This window comes from Lactuca saligna, chromosome 6, assembly GCF_052625555.1.
Source record: "Lactuca saligna cultivar CGN05327 chromosome 6, ASM5262555v1, whole genome shotgun sequence".
Lineage (NCBI taxonomy): Eukaryota > Viridiplantae > Streptophyta > Magnoliopsida > Asterales > Asteraceae > Lactuca > Lactuca saligna.
The window spans coordinates 172052867-172078750 of record NC_136422.1 but is presented as its reverse complement, the minus strand read 5'-3'; positions in this window follow the sequence as shown (position 1 = coordinate 172078750).

Genomic DNA, 25884 nt, shown 5'->3' with positions numbered 1-25884 from the left:
ATGAGTGTAATTTCTGTAGAGGACACGGTTGACTGCTCAGAATTTATTAAAACCGAACCTGAAAACCACAAGAATTTTATTTCTGAAAATTCAGTAGAGTTCGTTCGTTTGTCCCATCAAAAGTCCCCAGTTTTAGTTGAGAAAGCAGTTGTGTATCAAAAGGTCAGGACCACTCCGAATCAAGTATACAAGGTGACAGGAGTAACCGAACATCAAACAGCTGAACTCACAGCTATTGTAAACGAAGACAATGCTGATGGCTGCGATGAGTACTTCTGGGAAGCTCCAATAGATAATGCAAACGAAACCATTGGTTTATCTGAAAGAACCTCCTGGAAGAGCAAAGGAAGATACATACCTGAACCTTTGAATAAGCCGGACAACTTCGATGAGCCAAGCACCAGTGGTACAAAAGATATTCCTCAGAAGAATGATCGTTCGGTAAAGGAAGACATTCCCTCTGCTCCTTCGGCTCAAAGTAAAACTCTTGCAGTTCAAAAGGAACCAGCCAAGGAGACACCGAAACCGAAAGCAAATGTTCATCATCAACCTACACAAATGAGGAATAGGAAGAGAGAAAGGAACAATAGATACAGGAAGAACCTTTCTGAAAGGAAACAATTCTGGCATTCCCAGAATGCATATTTCTCACACCAAGACAAGAATCTGAAGTATGAAAACAATCCTGTAGGAAAGCTTGAAAGTCACAAAAACCGAAAGCCAAGATTCGGTTCACAAGAAGATATCAACCGAAGGCAAAGGTTCGGTTCTGGAAAAGACTTCAACCGAAACCAAAGGTTCGGTTCCAAAGACAGCTCCAACCGAACGCAAAGGTTCGGTTCTGAAGTCAAAAGAGAACAAAACTCTAAGGTCAGTCCTTCCAACGATCAAAAGCAAAAGGGGCACCTAGAGTCTCCAGCCAGGAAATCCTCTCCATCCAAACCCTCTCATTCTAATTCTTCTCGTTCTTCTAATTCTTCTACTTCCTCCAATTCGTCTCCATCTTGCTCTAAAGCTAATTCCGCTTGTTCTCAAAAATCTCATTCGTCAGCTGAACAAAAGGGAAAGCAGAAGGTCAATGAATCCAAACCAGAGTCCAAACCGAACACACCCAATCCTAACAAAATAAAAGTTTTTACCATTAAAAGAAAAGATGAAACAACTCTTATAAAACGAACTTATTTTGTTGACATCTCTCTTACTGTTCCCGTTCCCATGCAAAGCTCACGTGGACCCAAGAAACTTTGGGTTCCTAAATCTGCCTAATTTTTGCAGGTTATAAGTGACGAGCAGTTCGACGAAGAATGGTACATCGATAGTGGCTGCTCATGTCACATGACAGGGAGGAAAGAGGAGCTTAGGGAATATAGGTCTCTTGCAAATGGTGGCAACGTCAAGTTTGGAAATAATTCCTTCGGCACCATAAAGGGATACGGGATGATAACAAATGGGGACTTTACTATAAGGAAGGTGGCTTATGTGGAAGGACTCCAACACAACCTCATTAGTGTATCTCAGCTTGTTGGAGGTACAGGTCTCAAAGTCTCGTTCGATGATGAAGGTTCTGAAATCATAGAGAAAAAGACAAAGAAAGTGATTCTCAAGTCAAAGTGAAAAGGTGAAATGTTTCCCTTAAACCTTAAACCCATCAAAGGAAACCCAGCTATATGCTTGTTGTCAAAAGCTCAATCCGATGAAAGCTGGTTGTGGCACCGAAGATTATCTCATCTCAATTTTAAAGATATCAACCGACTTGTCACTGGAGGTCATGTTAGGGGTCTTCCATTGCTCAAGTTCGACAGAGATCATCTGTGTGCTGCATGCGAAATGGGGAAACAGAGTCGTCAAAGTCACCCATCTATAATCAACACAAAAGTTGTTGAACCACTCGAATTACTTCATATCGATTTGTGTGGTCCTTCATCTATAGAAAGCATCGGTGGTAGCAAGTATATTCTTGTTATTATTGATGACTTTTCACGATTTACATGGGTGTTCTTTCTAAAGCTCAAATCTGAAGCGACTCAGAAGCTGAAAGTGTTTATCAAGCAAATTGAAGTACAGCTCAAGAAAGTTGTTCGCAACATCAGAAGCGACAATGGTCTCGAATTCAAGAACAGGGAGTTTGAAGAATTTCTTGCAGAAAAGGGAATTAGTCACAATTTTTCAGCTCCCTACACACCGCAACAGAACGGAATTGTCGAAATACAAAACCGATCTTTGTGTGAAGCTGCCCGAACTATGCTAAGTTTCGCTTCCTTACCTCTTTATTTTTGGGCTGACGCTATTTCGGCTGCTTGTTTTACACAGAACAGGTCATATCTCAACAAGAGGTTCAAGCTCACTCCATATGAGATACTGAACAACAGAAAGCCCAATGTGAAATTTTTCCATGTGTTCGGCTCAAGGTGTTTCATCTTTAATTCTAAAGAACACCGCAACAAGTTTGATGTCAAAGCCGACGAGGGAATTTTTCTGGGTTACTCTCTCACATCCAAGGCGTACAGGGTCCTAAACAAGCGTTCGAGAAGGATTGAAGAAACATACTATGTGACCTTTGACGATACCTATGTCAAGAAGCTGCAGGCCAAAGAAGACATCGCAGGGAAAATCTTTCCTCTAACTAACAAAGTCACAGTTTCGGTCGCCAATTTATACGAGACATTTCTGGAGCTCTTTGACGAACCAGAGAAAGCTGCACTCTTCGAAGTAGGTGCAGCAGACAACAAAGTTGATCACATGAAGCAGATTGTCGAAGATGCTGCAAGAAGAATGCATGAAGGAGAATCAACCCCTAATGCCTCTCCATCCAACAACGATTCTGTCGAGGGGGAGCCAAGCTCTCATGTCGAGGGGGAGCCAAGCCCACAAGTCGAGGGGGAGCCAAGCTCACAAGTCCAGGGGGAGCCCAATTCTACAACTTCAACCGAAGGTCCTTCATCAACCGAAGGTGCTTCTCCAACCGAAGGTGCTTCAGCACATGGAAGCTCAGTACCACAAGAAACACCTGAACTTCAGGTTTCTCAAAGCTCATCAATTGAGGGGGAACATAATGATATGATGCTCGGTTACGATAGCCAATCTGAGCCAGAAGAAATGATCAATGCTGAACTAGATCCAACCTTTGATCCGAATTACCCTCCTCTTATCAAATGGACCAGAGATCATCCTGTCTCTCAAGTAGTTGGCGATGTTTTTGAAAAGGTTCTGAACCGATCACAACTGAAGGTAAAACAGACATCCTTATTTTCAAAGGTTGAGTTTTGTATGTTTAACTCATTCATATCAAAAGTTGAACCAAAGACAGTTAATACTGCCCTAGATCACTCTGATTGGGTTCAAGCAATGCAAGACGAACTAAACGAATTTGAAAGGAACAAAGTCTGGCGCCTCATTCCAACTCCTCCAAATGCTTCGGTTGTTGGTCTCAAATGGGTCTTTAGGAACAAAATGGACAAGGAAGGTAATGTTATAAGGAACAAGGCTCGTCTGGTGGTAAAAGGATACTGTTAGGAGGAAGGGATAGACTATGAAGAGACTTTCGCTCCAGTAGCTAGGCTAGAATCTGTTAGAATATTTCTGGCTTATGCTGCTCACAAGAACTTTGAGGTCTTCCAAATAGACATCAAGTGTGCATTTCTCAATGGAGAACTCGAAGAAACTGTGTACGTGGAGCAACCTCCTGGGTTCGTGAACGAAAAGCATCCAAATCATTGCTATATTCTGGATAAAGCTGTGTACGGCCTCAAGCAAGCTCCGAGGGCCTGGTATGAAACGCTTACAAAATTTTTAAAGATGTCTAAATTTAAACAAGGTTCGGTTGACCCAACATTCTTTCACAAAAAGGAAGGTAACCACCTTATGATAGTTCAAATTTATGTCGATGACATCATCTTTGGCTCCACGAATCCCAGCTTAACAGCTGAATTCAGAAAGCTGATGGAGACTAAGTTTGAAATGAGCTCAATGGGTCCTATTAACTTTTTCCTTGGTTTAAACATAAGACAGGGACCCGAAGGCATCTTTATTAATCAGGAAGCTTACACGAAGACTCTCCTAGCAAAGTTTGGTATGATGGGAGACACAAAAGTCAAAGTCCCAATGGCATTCAGCACCAAGCTTACTCCATCCCTAGACAAACCGGCTGTCGATATCACACTCTATCGTCAAATGATTGGATCACTGATGTATCTAACTGCTAGCAGACCTGATATCATGTTTTCTGTGTGTTATTGTGCTCGATTTCAGGCAAACCCACGCGAACCTCACATGCTTGCAGTGAAGAACATCTTACGATATCTCAAGCAAACCACCTCCTTAGGTCTATGGTATCCATCCAACTCAGGCTTCTTTGTTCAAGCCTATTCTGATGCTGACCTTGGAGGATGTGGACTCGACCGTAAAAGCACAACTGGTGGTTGTCAATTTCTTGACGGGAAGTTAGTCAGCTGGCAATCCAAGAAACAAATGTGCGTGTCTTTGTCTACTGCCGAAGCTGAATACATTGCAGCTGCATCCTGCACATCACAAGTGATTTGGATCCAAAGTCAACTTCAAGACTATGGACTCAATATGAAGAAGATCCCACTATATTGTGACTCTGAAAGTGCAATTAGGATCTGTCATAACCCAGTGCAACACTCCAAAACCAAACACATAGCACTGCGGTATCACTTCATCAAAGATCACGTGGAAGATGGAAACGTCGAAGTTCACTTCGTAAGAACCACTGATCAACTGGCTGACGTCTTTACAAAAGCTCTTCCTGAAGCATCATTCAATAAAATATTGCAAGGACTAGGTATGATGGAATCAGAGTCAGTATCTCACACTACCTCTCAAACTCAAACGTAAGAACCGAAACCAACCGAACGTTCGGGTTCGGTTCAACTGTCTGACTCACTCATTACTTCAAAGGTAGTTTTTCTCTGTTGTATATTTCTTGTACAATTTTCTGTTTTTCCTCGTGTTAAAATTTCTTTTCTTTGTTTGCCTAAATTTCTTGGTTTTTCAAAATTTTATTGAACCGAAACCAGTCGAAGGTTCGGGTTCGGTTTTTCAAAATTTTATTGAACCGAAACCAACCGATGGTTCGGGTTCGGTTTTTCAAAATTTTCTAGAACCGAAACCAACCGAACGTTCGGGTTCGGTTTTTCAAAATTTTCAACAACCGAAACCAACTGAATGTTCGGGTTCGGTTTTTCATATGTCTTTTTTTTTAAGCTTTTTTTATGTCTATTTTTTTAAATCTCAAAAACTCCAAAAATATTTTTCTTATTTTTTTTATTTTATTTTATTTCTTGTGTGTTCGTGTTCGTTTATGGGGATAAATTTGATGAAATATCTAAGTGTCCCTAGAAGCATGCTGCTGTATGTATCTCAAGCCTCATAAGATTTTGAATAATGGCCTTCATGACTTGGTATACACAAACCTTGTCTTCCCAAAAAGGCCAACTCATTTATTCTAATCGTGAGCTACCTCACTCTTTTCTCACATGAGTTAAGAGTTTCCTGCTTGGTCCTTCTTTTCGAGCAGAGGTACTTCGTTCTCTTACACCATCTCCACATTACTTCTCCACTACACTCATTCCATCATCGTAACCCTTGAGACTCTCATAAATTACCACTGAGGTTTATGGTTACACAACATCTGTGTTTATGATCTTAGTATTGTGTCACTACGAGCTAAGTGAAACCCAAAATTCCACACCTAATGAATTGACGGTGAACAATTAAGTTGCTCAAGTTTTCACTAAAGGATTGACGAAAGTACCCTATTAAAATCTCCAATTTTATGTGATTCCTATGAAATTGTTAAAACCCATAACATTTCTTCCCTTGGGATCTAATTCTTATTTTTCTTTCTGAGATTTTATTTTCAAGCCACTCTTATTTAGCCTAATTAAAAGAAGCCTTTCAACATTTCTTAATAAATGGTTGATCGTAATTTAACAGGAATCCTCTTTTAAACCTTAAGTTCTCTCTTGTCCTGTGGCATTAAATGCGCGTGTGGGAATAGTAACGGCTTGTCCCTATGAAACGGCGCTTGTTGGGCGGCGTGATCCTAGTAACCTGACACTCTCTCTCCTACGTGATCATCGCACGCCCCAACTGTCATCCATCTGTCACTCAACAACCCGGTTCAAATTTCCATAAGAGATTTGAAACAATTTTTCTCTCTCCTATCACCCACTATAAATAGCCCACTACACCACCTTTTACCTCTTTACAACCTTCAAAATTTCCAGAACGCAAATACTCCCAAACAGTTTCCTGTTCATCATCTTCTTCATACCTGCAAAAATGGCTAATTCCTCTTCTGTTCATGCTACCTCCCAGATCCTTCCCATTCACCCACAACAATGTCTGGTCATTGATCTTAACCCACTGGCGTACGACTCCTATATGTCGCCGGTCATAGAGTGTTTGAAGTATTCCCAACTTGTTCCGGCTCTATCCATAATCGAATCTGTGCCAATGGTGGCCCTATCGCAGGTCTACGCGACTGCATACTACGACAAGGCCGTCGACCGGGTCTTTTTCGATATTGGAGAACACAAAACCTCCGTCTCTCGCCCACGTTTCTGCACCTTGCTAGGGTTTGCTGCTGACCCTTCAAGAGTTCATCCGGAGTCGATTCAGATTGGTCATCTGTATAACATGTTTTACAACATGGGATACACAGAAGTTCTTACCTCTGTCGCAAGGTTCAAAAAGTCATGCCTGCCGCCACAGTGGAACGGTCTATTTACAGTCCTTTTCAAGGGCTTGTCGGAGAGAAGTTCAGGATCAGATGGTGCAAGTCGTCTCTTCCTCACCATCATGTACGGGGTTTACAATGGGATTAACCTGGACTATGGGTTTGTCCTATGGCAACAACTTATTCAAAGCCTCTCCTCTTCATCCCGACACTCTGAGGTATCTTTGGCCCGATTCTGGATCCTGATTACAAAATGGGCCATGGATAGATTTGATGTTCCTACTGTTGATGTTGCATCGATGTCTTCTGTTGGTACTTTCCATACCAAGAAGATCATCGTCTCAGATGCATCAAAATTCTCCTTCATTAGCTCTATCCCGGAGTCAATGTATGGCAACGTGCCATCTGATAGCAGGTTGATTCGGAAGCTCAAGGAGCTAAGGCCATCTGGTCCAAGGGATCTGACCCCGGAAATGCTCAGGTCAATTCACGATGCAGACAAACCGGTGAGCAGGGGCAAAAAGGCAGAAAAAGGGAAGCAAACATCCAAAGCTCCAAAGGGACCTTCTCCTAAAAAGCGGAAACAACCGAAAGCCGCACAATCCCCACTGCCGAAGAAGAGGAAGACCCAACCGAAGCGAAAGCTTGTAATTCCCTCTTCTTCGAGTGACTCTGAGGGTGAGAGTTCGGGTTCTGACGACTCTCAAGAAGACGCATCTCCTCAACGAGGCAACACACCACCTCGGTCCCCTACCCCAGAGATGGAACTTCCAATTTCCCCAATTCCTTCCCCTCCACCAATCTTTACAACTACAACCGAATCACCACACGTAACCGAACCACCTCAAACAAAAACCCAAACAACCGAAACTACCCATACTCAACCACCAACCAAAATTATACCAACACCCACTCAACCTGATCCTACCAAACCCACAACACCCCCAACTTCACCACCCCCTTCATCTCCTGAAAATGCCTCTGAGGGTGAAAACCCTTATCTTGGTGGTGAAAATCTGATCTTTGATTCAGTCTACTATAGTCCGTTTCAAGTTCAAAGTGACGAGGAGGATGATGCTCCAGTAACAAAGAAGCATCTAAAAGAGCTCAACGAGAAGATTGACCTACTTCTCGCCTCCCCTTCCAACCAGCAGTCCTCTCTGTCTAAAGCTACCCTTCAGAAGATTGTTGATGCCTTCTCCAGGGCTCAACATGATTCGGTGGCCTCAGCAAATGCTGCGATTGAAGCCTCTACCAGAGCCTGTGAGGCAGCGACCAAAAAAGTCGATAAACTATTTTCTAACGCCTCTACCCTACTGCAGTCCCTGCAGGAAAGTGCCAATGCCACCCAGACATCTTTGGAACCAATTGTTCAACAATTGGCCAACTTTGTCTCATCGGAGTTGCCTTCGTTCGCTACTCTCCGCCAAAACATAAGCGATGACAACTCGGCCTTTCGTGCCTCCATTAATGCTCGCCTCAACAAACTACAAGAGGATCTTGCAACCGAGCGTTCGTTAATGGACGATCTGACAACCAAAACAACCGCACTTTAGGTCAAGACAACTCAACTCTCCCAATCCCAACAACAACTGGAAGATCTTCGATCTGAAAGGGAGGTGATCAAGATGTGTGTTTCGGATGTCCACGCTGCTATATCCAACATTCTGGAAGCACACGATCCCATCTTAAATTTTTCGGTGAGGCGTTCCCTTGCTGAAAAACTCTCTCCAGCCATCGATCTTCTTAACAAAGTAGAAGGGCTCCCAAGTTTCGTGTCCATTCCGAAACAAGGGGGAGATGAGACGACAGGATCAAAACCACCTCCTTCCTCCAAAGCTACTCACACGACCGAACCATCTCCGACTGGTCAAGCTTTAGGCTCAGGTGTGAAGGACAAAGGCAAAAACATAGCTGAGGAAGAAGATGAAGAAGGCGACAAGGAAACCATTGCTGACATTTTAAAAAGAAAGAACAGTCGCAAGGTTGATGATGATGCCAGTTGTGTTGTGACAACCATCAAATTATGGTCAATTCAAAGTCAAATAAAGTCAACAAGTCAAACCGGTCAGCTCAACTAACCCTTGTGTGCTTGGACTTACGTTCAGTATTTACTAAACAAGTAGCTATTCTAATATGAAAAACATAAATCGAAAAGTACGTACAACTAGATCTCTTTAACCTAAAAACTGTAGTACGTGGCAAGCCAAACTGTTAAAACAATGATGCATACTCATCGGGAATGTGTAAGATCCTTAAACAAGGCTTAACAGGGTTTACGAACCATGCATTGCGATGCCGGACACTCACAATTGTCACACATGGATCCTCTCTCAATCGTTTTCACTCTATCTCTGTCTATGTCAAATCTCTCCCTAATCGCTCCAAGTGTGTGAAATCTCTCTCTAATATCTCTCTACATTAGAAATCTCTCCAAGAATGTCAAATCTCTCCCAAATCCCTCTAAGCATGTGAAATCTCTCTCAAATATCTCTTTGTATGAGAAATCTCTCCAAGAATGTCAAATCTCTCCCAAATCTCTCCAAGTATGTGAAATCTCTCTTAAATATCTCTCTGTATGAGAAATCTCTCCAAGAATGTCAAATCTCTCCCAAATCTTTCCAAGTATGTGAAAACTCTCGCAAATATCTCTTTGTATGAGAAATCTCTCCAAGAATGTCAAATCTCTCCCAAATCTCTCCAAGTGTGAGAAATCTCTCCCAGATCTCTCTCAAAAGTTTCCCGTAACTTTTTGGAATCATTCGGGTCATTCCGGCCCTTAACCGGGTCAAAAACGGGGCGAAAACGAGAAAAATGGACCTTAGGAACCGAAACCCTCTTATAAGAGGCGAAGTTCCTTAGGACCGAAAGGTCTTCTTAGGGACCGAAAGTAAGAAGACCGAACCCGAGCAGGAGGAACCGAACCCTAGAGCAAGAACCGAAACTACTGTTCACAACCGAGCGGTCGGTCCCTCTCGGTGCCTCTCGGTCCACCCCCACTCTCTGTTCGCTACTCCGCCTCTCTGGTCGCTACTCCGCCTCTCTGGTCGCTACCCCGCCTCTCTGTTCGCTCTCTGTCTCTGTTCGCTCTCTGTCGCGTCGCACTCTCTGTTCTCTTCTCACTCTCTGTCTCGCGCGCCTCTCTATCCCCTCCCACCTCTCGGTTCCTACCCTCTCCTTTCTCACCTCTCGGTTCCTTCCCTCCTTCTCCTCTCCTCTCGGTTCTACCTCTCTCTCTCTCTCTCTCGGTTCAGCATCAGGAGGCCGAGCCTCGGCCAGAAATTCGCATATGTGTCATTTTTAGCCCATTTTTGATATTTTTAACATTTTAAGCCCGTTTTTCGTGATTTTAAAGCGGGATTTTCTCCAGAAATTATATTTTAACATAATAAACTCTAAATATTCATGATTTAAACATATTTTGATGAAAATCATTATTTAAATAATAAAAATCAAATGGGTGAATTATTAAAGGTGGAGTGTTGACTTTGCCTTATCCAATGTCACAAGCAACCACCCCACACCCACTCTTTGACTAACCACACCTCTCCACCTTACCTAGGTCACATCAATGTCTTTTCCACTCAATTATCCCTCCTTCCCACGTTTTTGAGGGCTGATTATTCATCCTCTCTCCTCACTTCTCTCATTAGCTCTCATTTCACAAGAAGATCAAACTCTTTCCTCTCTCACTTTCTCTCTCTAGAAATTCGAGATTCAAGGGCTGATCTTGAGCTTTTCCCCCACATTTGGTAAGCATAATCCATTCTCTTTATGATTATCTCATTTCTTTCCACTCAAATCATGGATATCTTAGACAAACTCTCTCATAATTGTGTTAGATCTTCGAATCTTCAAGTGATTCTTCAAGTGTTCTTGGGTTGAACACTTTCCTTCTTCAACACTTATCTACTGAAATCACTCAAGGTGAGTTCATACCCCTACATTTTCATGTTTTCTCAAGTTTTCAGGGGGGGAATACAAGTTAAAACACTAAGAACATATCTAAATTTTTCTAACAGCCTTCATCAGAAAAGTTCAACTCCATACACGGACTGTTTTGGGCATCTTAAATATTTTTGTTTTCAAAACTGTACAAGGTGCAAATAGTTCAAGTTTTTAGCTTTAAAATGGCTACTTGCACATCTCCATACGATTTTTCTATAATTTATGGTGATTTTTACAAAACTGTCTATCATATCAAACAACAATCCGGACCAGTCTGTGATTATGGACTTTTTCACCCAAGTTAGAGGTCATTATAAATTGTGATAAAAATTATGAGAAAACTAGACACATTTTGTGAACTCTCAGAATTTACAGATCCAGTTTTCGACTTCGTATGATTTTTCTATGATTTTTCCAAAACATGGCAGAATTGCTAAATTTTTGCCAACAGCATGTAAATATCATAACACTTTGTATTATGTTGAGCAAAGTGTATAAATCATAAGTTTTAATGTTTGAATGTGATTCCTAGTTATTTTATCATTATGAACTGAAACTAAGACATTCATATTAAATATTATCCATTCATTTTGGAACACGTATTATTTAACTATAAAAAGTATAGTTTGAATATATTTATAACACTAATACATTTCCATAAAAGGATTCATACATATTACATACATTTTAGATAAACTATAATAGGTATAGTTTATGATACATCACTCTACGCACTTGTACCAGAAGTGTACATTCATATAAGAAAGATTTCTATTCGCACACATTTCACGTAAGTTAATCTATGGTTTGATAAATTCACAACACAAATACATTTCCATAAAAGGATTCATACATATTACATACATTTTAGATAAACTATAACAGGTATAGTTTATGATACATCACTCTATGCACTCGTACAAGAAGTGTACATTCATACAAGAAATATTTATATTCACACACATTTAACGTAAACTTGTTATCCTATATTGTGAGTTTCTCTATTTTTCGCTCTCTCTCTCTCTCTCCCCGTACGTCCGAGTGCGGGATATAATTCCTGGTAGTTATAATCAGAATCTCCTTGAGGGAGAACGTGATACTTGTATATAGATCTATATTGGGATTGACACCCCACACCTTGTTGCTAGCTACAGTTGGACCTGCAGGTCTACGGGTGACAAATGTCATTTTATTTTTCGCGACACTGAGAACGTCGTGGCAGGTTCACATAGTCATAGTATGATTATAATGGCTCACATAGGGAACAATCCATAAGTTTACGGGATTTTTTTTTTATAAAACCTAAATGAGTTTTATGTCGATCTAAAATCACCTTTTATCTCTATGGGTACAAATACAAAGTGCCGGGTCTCTATACAAAGTTATTATGATATTAAAACTATATTTCCTCTAGAATTGTTAGACTTCAACTATAGTCGCTGAGCGTATATGTTTGAGTCATATAAGAATCTAATCTTGATTAGCCTAGAATTGGTGGTGCCCGCCTCACCTCCTGTTCCTCGTTGGGTTGTGGACCTGGGGCAGACCCACTATATTCAACGTTTTATCTAAGTTAAACCTTATATAACTTATATATGTTGGACGATTATAGAGGAACTCTACGGATTACTCTAAGGTTCATTAATGCATCATGTAGGATTATTTCTATTCATACTTAACTAAGAAAATATTGGATTTTCTGGAAATCAAACTATATCGATTTTACAAGGAAAAACGGTTTCTACTTCAAACAAAACTCTTATGAACTCACCAACCTTTGTGTTGACACTTTTTAAAACTACTTGTATTCTCAGGAAATCAGTGAAACAGGAAAACTTCATCGCTTTGAGGATGGGACGTTAAACCGTCAACGATTTATTTTGTCATCATAATGTAATTGCTTTTGAAACATGTAAACATATACTTTGGTGTAACTTTTGCAATTATATTTATGGTGGTTGTTTTTACTTTGAGCACTATTATACACGTTGTTGTGATACTGTACATGAAGTCCTCCACCCCCAGACGTTTCCGCCATCCTTGGTTTGGGGGTGTGACATGTGTGGCGCGAGAGGCTGCTGAAGCCGAACGCAAACAAAAAGAAGCCCACGATCTCCTTGAGAGCCGAAAGACTCTCTTCCCTGCCTGGACCAGGGAACGTTTGATTAAAGAGGCCATTGAAACTCCTAGCATTTTATGGCTTGAGCCGGTTATATCGTTCGACTGCAACAACACTGTCGATTCGCAGTTCGATATGCCGCTGACTCGAAAGGCGTTCATCTTCCACGTCTTCTCAAACATCTTTGAAGTCCCTCACCCGAACGCTGAGCTTGACAGGGAGCTCATTGACTTCTATCTGGCGGCTGCTCGTCCACAATTCCTTACTTGGAGCGCCCAGAAGATTGTAAACGTTCGGGTGCTGAAACCTTATACTGAAGGTCGTTTTATAAATGTTCGGTTCAAGTTGATTCGGGGATCTGCAAGAACTGCTCATCTTATCTCCCTGGCAGATCTACCGAATCTAAATCCTCATGATTGGATTGTCCTGTATAATATCCTTTTGACTAATCAAGCTGAATATGGTCCCATTCTAGACCATGTCAAAAGGATGTTAGCCTGCTACATCATGGAGGTTGCCCTAATGGATCAGGAGGTCGCCACAGTCTTCAAGAAGAAACCAAAGATTGCTCCTGTGGGATCGGCCAGTGATCTCAATCAAATGCTATTGGGCAAGATCGACCCTAGACGCAACTCGGTTATGTTCACTAGAGCGGAAGGACAGAAATGTCTCTTCGCTTTAGCTGACAAGCATCTTTACACCACAACTTGTTTGGAGCATGTGTTGTTCATTATCAAACGGTGTAAAGAGAACTCGGCTGATGACATCAAGTACTTTGAAAATATGATTAATTGGTACATCCGGTTTAGACAGACCATTCTCTCCATCACCAAATGTCTGTTTAGTACCGTGAAGAAGAAGGTACCTGCTTCAGCTGCTGGCCCAAGTAACTAGTGAAGGTCTCGCTCCAAATTGACGCAAAGGGGGAGATTGTTGGGCTGAAAATTATATTGAAGATTGCGTCTTTTGGGCTCGACAGATTATGTTACTTTGTATTCCGGTTTGGGCCTGTCCAACCGTGAACCTTTTATGTTTTGTATATAAGTTTACGCTTGCATGCATATTAGGTCAAGGTTTTTAGAGATCTGAGAATAGCGATACATCTAGACGATAACAGGTTTCTTTGATTGTTCCTGTAACCTTCCAATCCTCTACAGTTGATGTTCTTAATCGAGCTCTTCTGAGGATTTTGTTTAATCATTCGACTCGTTTGATTCATTCTTGACTTGTTCTTATTGTTGCATTCATTTAGTTTTATATTTACATACTTGTTCAAGATCTAATCGATCTTTATAGATTAAAGGTTAAGAATAATCACATCACAAATAATGAGAGATTCTCATCACCTAAGTTTCAGTTAGATAGAAACTTGAAATCATGCAACTTTTATTGTATGATGAAGGAGAACCTTCATCTTTGGGAAATTAAGACAAACTCATTGTTCACATGTATATGTGAGTCAAGTGAAGGACTAGGGGATCGGGTACACTTGGTTGTATGTTGGTCAAGTCGACCGCAAAGAATAATAAGACTATTCGTCATGATTTACTAAATTTAGTAAATATGGTTATACTTACAAGTTTAAGTATAATTCTGAATCATTGAAAAGATTTCAATGTACAGCAGGACGAATAAGAAGAATCAAATTAGGCAGAAAGATAAAAGTTTCTCCAAACTAAAAAGATGTGAGAGTACTTGAGTATCGTGTTTTATAATCATCTTAATGATTAGGAAAACCATATCACAGTTTGATCCTCTAAGGACATCTTAGTGCATTTGTTTGGCTAAGAAGATGAATCAGGAATTGTTGAAATGGTTAAATCAATTAAGATAAATCATACTTTGTTCCAAATCCATATCTTAGAGTCATCCTCCAAGATTATATATTGAGTGACATATCAGCAAATGCTGTCACACCCCCAAACCAGAACGGCGGAAAAGTTTGGGGGCGGAGGTCGTCATATATAGTATCACAACAATGCATAATAGTAATCAAAGTACAACATTCATTGTATTTACAAAGTTATAAGTTTTACATCTGTGTTTAAAACATAATGTATATGACATCAAAAACACAAGTTTAAAAGAAATGAGTTTATAAATCTCCCTCTTCTCAAAATCTGTGGCTGTACTTGTCTTACTGTTTCTATGAGAATACAAGTAGTTTTGAAAATAAATATCAATAATTAAGTTGGTGAATTAATAAGAATGTTTGTAATTGAAATCTGTTTTCTTTCTCCTTGATATTGTAAACATGTGTTTCCCAAAAAAATCCTATACTTCCTATTGTAGTTTATCGTAAGCAAAATGTGTGAAAGTTATTGAACTCTGAAGTAGTAAAATGTATTTTAGTTCTCATAAAACCATGAAAAGTATCTTTGCTCTGTACCGAAATAGTATCATGTTCTTGTACTAGTATGAAATTCATGTATTTGTAATTGGCTACTATAACCCACTGTACTTGTAAAATAGTATATTATAGTCTTATAATTAAATAAAACTATGTGAAGCTTACTTATTTATACACTAATCATTTTGTTCAATACCATAGTGTGAGTTATTATAACCATGCTTGATGACCTATGATTGGCCTGAACGCGACGTTCTTCAGACGTCACAATCGGTACGACATTTGTCACCACAGATATGTTGACCTAGTTGTTGCAAGCAACTCTGGTGCGAGATTGTCACTCCCATATAGATCTATACACAAGTGTCACGCTCTCCCTCCAGGAGACTCTGGTTATAATTTCAGGACATGGTTGATACTTAGTAAAGTATGTGAAGATTGTTTCAAAAATGCTATATTGATGATTACGCGTAGAGTAATGAAAAGTTACTTTGAAATAAATACACTGTAAGTAAGTTTCATAAACTATATTTAATATAGTTTATATGTTTCTTTTCAGTAAGATACTCTGTTTGTTTTCTAGAATGTACTATGTTTGTTTTTTGTAATGTACTTTGTTTTTGTTATCCAGAACCTTGAATTCAATGAATAAATTTCCCTAAACTACACCTCTTATAGTTTAAGTGTTTGTTTTACCGTAATGAAAACCTTTGTTAACTTTTTGTAAAAATCTGTAATATTCTTGTTCTATGTAATCCACTGTTTGTACTCAAATAGTACAAAACAGTTTGAAAATGATTTTATATTTATATAAATACAATATTTATAGAATTGTGATTAATTACAGCTTCGAATAAATAACTTTACCCCAATCCCACAACCAAACAAGGAATAGAAAATGAGGTCAAATTACATATTCTAAATCTTCTGAATCCAAATTATATAATTTACACATATATGAATATGTAATTTTGCTAATGATAACAATTTAAAAACATTAAAAGCATTTTACATATTAACATAATATTTATTGTGTTTCACTTGTATCCCCCCCCCACCCCCCACCCCCCCCCAGCCACCCCTAAAATAGTTAAAAATCATAAAAAATGATGGGGTATGAACTCACCTTATGTGAGTGATTCGGTTGTAGATTCGATATAGGATTTATTTCCACTTGTAACGTCATAAAATTTCCAACCAAAAATTTCACTTTTACAACCATCAAAACATGAGTAATAAGTTTAGATTCCAAAGTAACAATGTAGTCACAACCGATTACATAACAAAAGATAACAAAATAGTTTCCCCGAGTGTGTGTACGGTCACACTGGCGCCTTCCCACGGTCCTCACTCGTACCTGAAACACATAATGCAACAACTGTAAGCATAAAGCTTAGTGAGTTCCCAAAATACAACATACGCACATACGCCTTTCCAGGCCTTGACCTTCCGGTCCATGTGTCTCAGGGGACTTCCGTCCCGACTGGGTAAACCTTCCGGTCCTACCCACGTCAACCCTTACAGTCCATATGACCACGCCTTCCGGCCCATATCAAACACATCATACATGACACATATAGCAAATAACTTAACACACATAAGGCATATATTTCATATCATATTCGACCTTCCGGTCACACAGTCAAAACCCTTCCGGGTACAGTATAGTGAGAAGACTCACGTCGTATGCCTCGCTAAGTCGCTAATCGTGAATCCTAGAATCACTCGGGCTCGAACCCTCGAGCTGCAATCCTCCTATGATATTATAAATCTATAATTATTACTTGTACCACTAAGGTGGACCATCCATATCAAGTCAACACAGGTTGACTTGGTCAACAGTCTTTAGTCAATTTGGACCAGACTCGGCGAGTGCACAATAGTGACTCGGCGAGTCTACGCGGTTTTACCAACTCTCAAGAATTTTCCCTTTGACTCGTCGAGTACTCCCCCGACTCGACGAGTTCCACCTGGGCCCGAATCACAGGGCCACCGCGACTCAACTCGCCGAGTCGAAGGTCAACTCGGCGAGTCCCAACCTGACTCGGTCCACCTGTCAAAACCTTTCCAACTCTCTGCGACTCACTGAGTCGCCCACAACTCGGTCCGAACTACACACAGGATGGTCTCAAGGACAATCTTCAAGCGACTCGTCGAGTCTGTTCTTCAGACTCGGCGAGTCCATGCCATGCACCAGCTAAAACTGGCTTTTGCGGTCAGATCCGTTCCATAAATACATAGATCTGGCCTTCCCAAACTTATTTGTCACGTAAAGTCTCAGTCTTGGTTGCCATGCAATGCATACAAGGCTTATTTTGAAGAAACAACCTCTAATATGGCAAGTTTAACTTCTAACTCAAAAGAATGGACATAAAGCTTGTCATAAGGGGTCTCCTGGACCTGCTAAAGTCCAGATCTAGGTCCCATATCCCCATGGGACCTCTCATACTTCTTATTCAAGCCAAGAAATGCAAGAAGAAACCCTAGATTTGGCACATCAACACAAAACACGAAGTTTGGCTCTGAAAATTACCTCAAGAAGACTCCCTTGATGAAATAGCAACAGATCTAAGCCCCCCAACACTTCAAGCTTGCTCCTCTCCCTCCTTTCCTTGCAAAATCACACAAAATGATGAACAAATGGCCTTCAAACACACTCACAAGGGCTTACAGACGTATGGAGGCTCTTAGGGTTCAAGGTGGCCGCAAATGAGGGCCATAAGGTCCTTTAAATAGGGCTTAGGACCGGGAAATTAGGGTTTCATTAAACAGCGCGGACTCGCCGAGTCCATCCCTTGGACTCGCCGAGTCCGGACGCGAACCCCCGCCCAAAACCGCGACCCGACTCGGCGAGTTCGACCACCAACTCGCCGAGTCCCCTCACAGAATGCCAAAAAATATATGAAATGAAGATACCTATGGATCCGGGCTGTTACAAATCTCCCCCACTAGAATAAGACTTCGCCCTCGAAGTCCCGCTTAGGCAAAAAGCTCCGGATGCTGCTCCCGCATCTCACGTTCCGGCTCCCAGGTCATCTCTGATCCCTTCCGATGCTGCCACTGAACCAATACCAGGGGTACCTCCTTGTTTCTCAAAACCTTGATCTTCCGATCTTTGATGGCCACAGGTCTTTCAGCATAATTCAGGCTTGCATCCACCTGAATATCCCCTAACGGAACCACCGCTGATTCGTCGGCTATACATTTCCGCAGTTGCGACACATGGAAAGTATCGTGAATCTGTCCCAACTCTGCTGGCAAGTCTAAACGGTAGGCTACCCGGCCCACCCTTGCGATCACACGGAAAGGACCAATATATTGGGGCCCCAACTTGCCCCTCTTCCTGAACCGAATCACTCCTTTCCAAGGAGAGACCTTCAGGAGCACGAGATCACCAACTTGGAACTCAAGCTCGGACCGTCGCCTGTCTGCATAACTCTTCTGTCAGCTCTGAGCGGTCAACAACCTCTGCCTGACCATCTGAATTTGCTCGGTCATCTGAAGCACGATCTCCGTGCTACCCATAACCTGCTGTCCCACCTCACTCCAACAGATGGGGGTGCGACACCTCCGCCCATACAACAGCTCAAAGGGCGGCATACCAATGCTCGAATGATGGCTGTTGTTATACGAGAACTCTGCTAAAGGTAGATAGGTGTCCCAGCTCCCTCCGAAGTCCAACACACATGCCCGAAGCATGTCCTCGAGTGTCTGAATTGTCCGCTCACTCTGACCGTCTGTCTGAGGATGATATGCCATACTGAAATGTAACCTAGTACCCAACTCTTCATGGAATTTCTTCCAGAACCTGGAAGTGAAACGCACGTCGCGGTCCGAAATAATCGAGATCGGCACCCCGTGCCGAGATACTACTTCCCTCACATATATCTCAGCCAACTTCTCCGCAGAAGAGCTCTCGCTAATGGCTACAAACTGAGCGCTCTTTGTCAGCCGATCCACGATCACCCAAATCGCATCGACTCCTCTCGCCGTTCGCGGTAACTTGGTGATGAAATCCATAGAGATTTGTTCCCACTTCCATTCGGGAATCTCTAGCGGTTGCAGCTTACCGTGCGGTCCCTGGTGTTCGGCCTTGACCTGCCAACAAGTCAAGCATCTCTCGACGAACCAAGCGACATCCCTTTTCATACATGGCCACCAGTACTCCCTCTTGAGATCCAAATACATTTTCGTAGCACCAGGATGAATCGAGAATTTCTATCGATGCGCTTCCTCCATCAAAATAGTGCGCGCACCGCCCACAAACGGCACCCAAATCCGCCCCTGAAAAGTCATAAGCCCTCGACCATCCGTAACAAATCCTGATACCTGACCTACAACCCGTTCCTTCTTCTGGTGTTCCAGCTTCGCAGCCTCCACCTGATCCCCTCGAATAATATCCAGAATCGGGGTCAAAACCGTCAACCTCATACAAATATCTCGGATCGGGGCGCTATCCGCCCTACGGCTCAATGCGTCGGCTACCACATTAGCCTTGCCCGGGTGGTACAGGATCTCACAATCGTAATCCTACACCACATCCAACCACCTTCTCTGTCGCATATTCAGATTTGGCTGATCCATCAAGTATTTCAAGCTCTTATGGTCCGTGTAAATCGTACACCGAACCCCGTACAAATAGTGTCGCCAGATCTTGAGGGCAAACACCACCGCCCCCAATTCCAGGTCGTGCGTGGGATATCTCGACTCATGAGGCTTCAACTGCCTCGAAGCGTACGCCATCACATGACCCCTCTACATAAGTACCGCCCCCAAACCCGATATAGAGGCATCACAGTATACCACAAAATCCTCCATCCCTTCCGGGAGTGCAAGCACTGGAGCCTCGCACAATTTCTGCCGAAGCGTCTCGAATGAAGACTGCTGCTCCGGTCCCCACGAAAACGTAACACCCTTCCGGGTCATCCTAGTAAGTGGCACAGCGATCTTGGAGAAATCCTTGATAAATCCACGGTAATATCCAGCCAAACCCAAAAAACTCCTGATCTCGGTGGGCGATCTCGGCACCTCCCACCTCAACACCGCCTCAATCTTGGCCGGGTCGACCAATATCCCCTTCTGGTTCACAAGATGTCCGAGGAACTGGACCTCTCGTAACCAGAAATCACACCTGGAGAACTTGGCATACAGTCTCTCCGATCTCAAAACCTGAAGAACCTCCCGCAAATGTTCCTCATGCTGGTCCCTAGTCCTCGACTACACCAAAATATCATCGATGAATACGATCACCGACCGATCCAGCATCGGTCGGCACACCCGGTTCATGAGATCCATGAATGCGGCCGGGGCATTGGTGAGCCCAAAAGGCATCACCACAAACTCATAATGTCCATAACGAGTCCTGAAGGCAGTCTTTTGGATATCCTCCTCGCGAACCCTCATCTGATGATATCCCGACCTCAAGTCAATCTTGGAAAACCAAGATGCCCCCTGCAACTGATCGAATAGATCGTCGATCCTAGGTAACGGGTATCGGTTCTTAACCGTCAACTTGTTCAACTCTCGATAATCGATACACATCCGATGTGAACCATCCTTCTTCTTGACGAACAAAATCGGCGCTCCCCAAGGCGAACTACTCGGTCGAATGAATCCCTTTCCCAACAGCTCCTGAAGCTGCGAGGATAATTCCTGCATTTCCGGTGGAGCGAGACGGTAAGGCGCCTTGGCGATGGGCACCGCTCCCGGAACCAAATCGATACGAAACTCCACCTGCCTCTCCGGAGGCACACCTGGTAACTCCTCGGGGAACACATCTGCAAACTCACATACAACCGGAACGTCATCAATCGAATTGGGCCTCTTCGCGATCACACGAGTATCCATCACATAGGCTATGAATCCATCATAGCCCTGCTGCAAACTCTGCCTTGCCCTGGCCGCCGAACAAAACGCCGACCCACACCGGGTCCCCTCGCCATAAACCGTGAGCACTCCCCCACTAGGGTCTCGAATCATCACCAGCTATCTCTCGCAGTCAATGACTGCTCCAAACTTGCTCAACCAATCCATGCCCACGATAATGCAAACATCCCCCATAGCTATAGGGACCAAGTCTATAGGAAACTCGACCCCAAAAATCTCGAGCACGCATCCTCGAATCACCTCGGTGGCGTATACCGCTCTCTCGTTCGCTATAGCAACTCGCAGGGGACGACTCATCGTCTCCCGATCGATATCGATGTGCTGGCTAAAAGCCAACGAAACAAAGGGCCGACTCGCACCCGAGTCGAATAATACCAAAGCAGGCACATGATTCACAAGAAAAGTACCTACGCAGATAGTAATATAAGCATAATATCTCAGCATAAATGTAAATACATGAAACAATACATACCGGCCACTACATCAGGCGCCGCGCGGACCTCCTCCGCAGTCAACTGGATAGCTCTCCCACGAGCCTTCGGGGCCTCGGTCTTCACTGGCCGAACCTCAGGAACCCTGGCAGCAGGCGAAGATCCCTGGCAAAGCTGGGGGCAGTCGGCCTTCCGATGGCCAGTCTGGTTGCAATGGAAGCAAACCATAAATCCCTTGGGGCAATCCCTCGCAATGTGCCCCTCCTTGCCACACTTGTAGCAAGCACCCGATCGACATGCCCCCTCGTGACCCTTGCCGCACTTCCCACAAGTGCGGCTCCTCTGTCCTCCGGATCTCAAATCAGCGGACTTGGTCCGTTTGGCTGCCGGCTGCGACTGAGTCGGCCGCCGATCCACCCGTTGAGACTCGACCTCCTCCCTGGCCTGGGTCTCCAACTCGATCTCCTGCTTCCTGGCATTCGCCTGAAGCTCAGCAAAAGTCTGATATGACGAGTTCGATACGAACTCCCGGATGTCTCTCCTCAGCACTCCCAAATACCGGCTCATCCGAGCCTGCTCCATGGACACCTGCTCGGGGCAAAACATCGCCCTCTCATGAAACTTCTGCGTGATCACTGTAACCGAATCGTTACCCTGCTTGAGGGTCAAGAACTCCTGAACCAACCGTTCCCTCTCCACCGGGGGAACATACTCGTCTCTGAACATAGCAGTAAATCTCTCCCAAGTCATGGCTGAAACCTCCGCAAGAGTGAAGTTCGCCGTCACGAACTTCCACCAATCCTTTGCTCCCAGGCGGAGCTGGTTCAAGGCGAACCGCACCCTCAGATGCTCCGGACATGAACAAGTATAGAAGCATCCCTCGATATCAGCAATCCACCTCATCGCAGCAATCGGATCCTGCGTCCCGTCAAACTCTGGTGGTTTCGTGTTGCTGAACTCCCGGAACAGCAACGAGTCACCCCCCCCCCCCCTGAGGTCTGGCAGCGGCCACAGCTGCGGTAGCTGCAGCGGCGGCAGCCTCAGACAACGCGGCGTACCGCTCATCAAACGTCTCCATCAACGTGGTCTTAATAGATCCAAACATCTCTGGAATCTCGGCCCGGATCGTTGCAGCTACCTCCTCATGAATCATCTGACGAAGCTCCTCGTCAGTCACTCCACTCGTGTCAGGTCTGTGTTGTGGTCCAACCATGATGTCTCTGAAATACAACATAAAAATATCAGAGACTCTATCGGGCAAAATCGCACTCGATAACGCAGTCTTACTCAGTCTCCGATACTCAGGGGTTCTTACTTGGGTTGCCCACTGACCCGGTGTCCTTGGTAGTATGGGCCCAATACTACCAATTACACCGCGTCGGTATTCACCCCAAGTCCTCCTCCCTAAACCCCGAATCCTGAGTACTCTATTCTTGTCATACCCTAGTTACCCACTCGCTCTCGAGCACTTCATAGAAATAGGTTTCCCTAGACTAAGGCATCACAAAATCAGGCCACTCTAGTCCTAATATGTATACCTAGTCTACTAGCATGCGTATCATATCATATCATATCTCATAACATATATTGTAAGAGTATTTTGGGGATTTTTTTTTTTTACCGTTCGGGCGCTGGCTGACCGTACACACTCTTTCTTCTTTGGTTGTCTCAAAATCACTTATCAAATTTTTTTTTTTTTTTTTAAATTTCTCAAATCCCCGGTTTGAGTTCAGTTACGCCCGGAGGTGTACCCGAATCCCTCAAACCAAGGCTCTGATACCAACTTGTAACGTCATAAAATTTCCAACCAAAATTTTCACTTTTACAACCATCAAAACATGAGTAATAAGTTTATATTCCAAAGTAACAATGTAGTCACAACCGATTACATAACAAAAGATAACAAAATAGTTTCCCCGAGTGTGTGTACGGTCATACTGGCGCCTTCCCACGGTCCTCACTCGTACCTGAAACACATAATGCAACAACTGTAAGCATAAAGCTTAGTGAGTTCCCAAAATACAACATACGCACATACGCCTTTCCAGGCCTTGACCTTCCGGTCCATGTGTCTCAGGGGACTTCCGTCCCGACTGGGTAAACCTTCCGGTCCTACCCACGTCAACCCTTACAGTCCATATGACCACGCCTTCCGGCCCATATCAAACACATCATACATGACACATATAGCAAATAACTTAACACACATAAGGCATATATTTCATATCATATTTAACCTTCCGGTCACATAGTCAAAACCCTTCCGGGTACAGTATAGTGAGAAGACTCACCTCGTATGCCTCGCTAAGTCGCTAATCGTGAATCCTAGAATCACTCGGGCTCGAACCCTCGAGCTGCAATCCTCCTATGATATTATAAATCTATAATTATTACTTGTACCACTAAGGTGGACCATCCATATCAAGTCAACACAGGTTGACTTGGTCAACAGTCTTTAGTCAATTTGGACCAGACTCGGCGAGTGCACAATAGTGACTCGGCGAGTCTACGCGTTTTTACCAACTCTCAAGAATTTTCCCTTTGACTCGTCGAGTAATCCCCCGACTCGACGAGTTCCACATGGGCCTGAATCACAGGGCCACCGCGACTCAACTCGCCGAGTCGAAGGTCAACTCGGCGAGTCCCAACCTGACTCGGTCCACCTGTCAAAACCTTTCCAACTCTCTGCGACTCACTGAGTCGCCCACAACTCGGTCCGAACTACACACAGGATGGTCTCAAGGACAATCTTCAAGCGACTCGTCGAGTCTGTTCTTCAGACTCGGCGAGTCCATGCCATGCACCAGCTAAAACTGGCTTTTGCGGTCAGATCCGTTCCATAAATACATAGATCTGGCCTTCCCAAGCTTATTTGTCACGTAAAGTCTCAGTCTTGGTTGCCATGCAATGCATACAAGGCTTATTTTGAAGAAACAACCTCTAATATGGCAAGTTTAACTTCTAACTCAAAAGAATGGACATAAAGCTTGTCATAAGGGGTCTCCTGGACCTGCTAAAGTCCAGATCTAGGTCCCATATCCCCATGGGACCTCTCATACTTCTTATTCAAGCCAAGAAATGCAAGAAGAAACCCTAGATTTGGCACATCAACACAAAACACGAAGTTTGGCTCTGAAAATTACCTCAAGAAGACTCCCTTGATGAAATAGCAACAGATCTAAGCCCCCCAACACTTCAAGCTTGCTCCTCTCCCTCCTTTCCTTGCAAAATCACACAAAATGATGAACAAATGGCCTTCAAACACACTCACAAGGGCTTACAGACGTATGGAGGCTCTTAGGGTTCAAGGTGGCCGCAAATGAGGGCCATAAGGTCCTTTAAATAGGGCTTAGGACCGAGAAATTAGGGTTTCATTAAACAGCGCGGACTCGCCGAGTCCATCCCTTGGACTCGCCGAGTCCGGACGCGAACCCCCGCCCAAAACCGCGACCCGACTCGGCGAGTTCGACCACCAACTCGCCGAGTCCCCTCACAGAATGCCAAAAAATATATGAAATGAAGATACCTGTGGATCTGGGCTGTTACACACGAGTGAAGTCGCGTAGAAAAACCGAGTCCTAATTAGAATTTTATGTAATATAAATGTATACAATTAGTGTATGTAAACATAAGAATCATAACGAATTGGAATAATTTGTAAGTTTCACTTACAAATAAGAGTGTTAGAAGCAAAATAGAAGATTCAATTGGTAAGTTATAATGTTTTGGATAAAATAAAGATCTTGCTGTTATTGGGTTTTCAGTTGAGTCTTCTTGATGAAGTGAAGAACACTTGAAGATTCAATTGTTTTCGGCCCAAAAATAAGAAGATTGGAAGGTGATTGCTTGGAGAAACGAAGAACACTCGGTGTTCTTGGAAAGATCCAAAGGAGATTCAAAGGGATTTGGATGATAACTGAGAGAAAATGAGAGTTTTCGGTTGATGACCTTGAGAGGAAAGCTTGAGTTTTCGGTTGGGAATGTAAGAATGAGGGAAAAATCTCGAACTCTTTTATATATACATGCGAGTTTGCGACCGAGAACACTTACCGAAGAGATAATCCTTCTGGTAACCGCCTCATTGTTTGCGGTATGAGGCTGTGAAACGAGGTTTGCAGCTGCAAACAATTTGCGGCGGCAAACAGTTTGCGGCCCTCTTCGATTTGCGGTCTGAAGAAAATGAAGAAACAGAAGAAGAAGAAGAAGAAGAAGAAGAAGCAAGGGTTTGCGGTTTGCGAAGATCCTCATATTTTAAGATGTTTCTACTTCTTAATTTCACAACACTTTACCAAGTGTTTAAATGTATTAAACATATTTACTTTAATTTTATTAAAATAATAAATCACTAAGTTTGACTTTTATTTGACAAATTTGATTGAAGTTAACTTTTGTTGACTTTTATAAAGTAAAACATAACTTTATTAAAATAATAAATCACTAAGTTTGATTT